We start from the raw sequence: 2,500 nt of genomic DNA on the forward strand, positions 1-2,500 counted from the left end.
AGAGGAAAATGAATCGTTTTGCACGTGCGGCACGCATTTTCGCGCATACTTTTGCGGTACTACGAAACAACGACGTGAAATCAACCAAATTTAAGGGGTTTTTATGGCAACACCAGCATACAAATGCGAATCTTTCATTCCCTATTACTCTGAAACCTCTCGTACAACTTTATTTTTAAGACTTACGATACTGCAAACTTCAACTTTTGTGGTTACGTCTTCGTCGCCATCGCGGTCGTAGATCTTAAAGTCCCTAACAATTTTATGGTCTCTGCATTCAATTAACTTGTTTACTTGGTTAAATGGCATTTTTTTTTTGTAAAGGTAGAACTTGTGCTACACAAACGAGATTAAATTCAGGAACCGAGTCATCGTAAGAGAAAGATAAAACACAAAGAACCACCTTATGAATTTCTATCAGTTAACTCGTTGCGAAGTACACTGTAGATGGTTTTTTGTAAAGAAAGGTAACGTTTTATTTTATGGTCCTTTTACTTGTTGTTTCTGTGAGTAGAACATGGGCCGCATTACAGCGGTTGTCAGTCACACGCGCCCCCACCCCCCCCCCCCCAAACGACATTGTATCATATTTCGAAAGGAAAATTAAGGTGGAAGTCAGTCAAATGTTTCCACGACAATAGTCCTGTTTTCTTGGCGGCAGTTGAATTCATTATGGAAACATTTGATTGACGTCCACCTAAATTTTACTTTCGAAATATGAAAAATGTCGTTGAGGGCGCGTTTGACTGATAACCGCCGTAATATCCTTGGCTTAATGAATTGGAAAAACTCATGACTTTTTTCCCTAGGCTGCTCTGCGTTCGGTATACTGGCATACCTAGACCCTGGGGCAAGCTATGGTTTCTTATCCAATCAGGGCTTCCAACGAAAACAGAGTAACTTCACCCATGCGCACATTTTCTCCAGTGAGTCCATTTTTTTATTTCTGGTAATTGATCACGAGGCTAAGATGAAACTCTTACCAAGTTAAAAAAAAATGTGGGATGGATTCAGAGCCACCTTAAATATTCCAGGTGTCTTTATCTTTGCAAAGAGTTCCATTTTCGCCTGCTAATTACTTTCCGGCGACAAAAAATGGGGGTCACCGAGTTTAGTTTTGACATAAGTAAGGACAAAATATGAACCTCTTACTAACCGAGCGCGTGGGCCTTTCTGGGAAATATTGGCCCGCGGTCGTGGTAGTACGGACCGAGCGCTTTTCCCTAGTACGGTCCCGAGCAAGTGAGGTTAGTAAGTTGTTTATTATATGGCATTGTTTCTTTGAGATATCGAACACTTCACTCGGTGGATTTGTAATCTTAGTCTTCCATTAGCCAACTTTGAACGGTAACCTTTTACATGTAAAACCAAATTCCGCTTGCTTCAATTTTTGTGCTGAAAAACATAAATTGCACTTAGGCGAACTATTTACAGATTGAGGTAGGGTGGCCAAACAAAACAGGATGTTATGAAAACTACGACCTAAGATCCCGGGGTCTTCTTTTTCGTACTACGGTAACATTTTGTAGTGCGGTTGAATGTTGTGTGACCGAAAAGAAAAAGGCTTACTTCTTGGGTCTTTCCTTTGGTTGTAAAGTTGTTGTCACGGCTAATTATAACAAGTCCACAATTTCGCCCCCAACTCACGCAAACTATAAACGGATGCCGTAATTATATGTAATAATATTATTTCTGGTAGTGTACTGGAATAGTTCTACATGTAGGACATAAGTGATTTCTCAGCTTACTTATACAATGAGGATATGAAATATCATCTGTTAGAGGGTGGGGGTACATCGTGCTATTCTGGTAGCTGGACGCATTATTTACAAGAAACATTGAAATCAGTATAAACAGAAACAGAACATTTCATAAAAGAGGCTATAACAACTTTAACGTTATGAATTAACAACTAGAAAATCCCCTGCCACTCCACTCACCTATATGGACAGTACTTGATATCTTCACTGAAATACGTTCAGTAATAAGCGTGTCAGTGAAGCAAATGCGGAGAAACTTACAGAAAGTCACTTATGTCCTACATGTAAAACTGTTTCGGTACCCTATCAGCCATAATAATATAATAAGATTGACCAACTACTTCCCGTTATAGTTTGCGTGACTTACGGCGAAATCGTGTACTTGTTAGCCGTGATAACAACTGTCTACTCGCAACTAAAGGGTTGACAGACTGAGTTTCTCCTTATTCAAAAGACCCTATCTTTAGTTTCCGTGATGAGAGCACTTACCCCCCACCGGCATGTAGTAAAACCAGGAACACCGGAACACCCCGAAACACCGGAACACTCCGGAACACCCTGTAAGTAACCCAAAACCCTCAATTTGGCTAACCCTAGGCCTAGCTAGGCCTTAAGTTGGTTTTTAGGCCTAGGGTTAGCCAAATTGAGGGCTAACCCTAACTTCCAGTTCCGGTGTGCTAACCCTAGGCCTAAAAACCAACTTAAGGCCTAGCTAGGCCTAGGGTTAGCCAAATTGAGGG

Source organism: Montipora foliosa, chromosome 4, assembly GCF_036669935.1.
Source record: "Montipora foliosa isolate CH-2021 chromosome 4, ASM3666993v2, whole genome shotgun sequence".
In the NCBI taxonomy this organism is placed as follows: Eukaryota; Metazoa; Cnidaria; class Anthozoa; order Scleractinia; family Acroporidae; genus Montipora; species Montipora foliosa.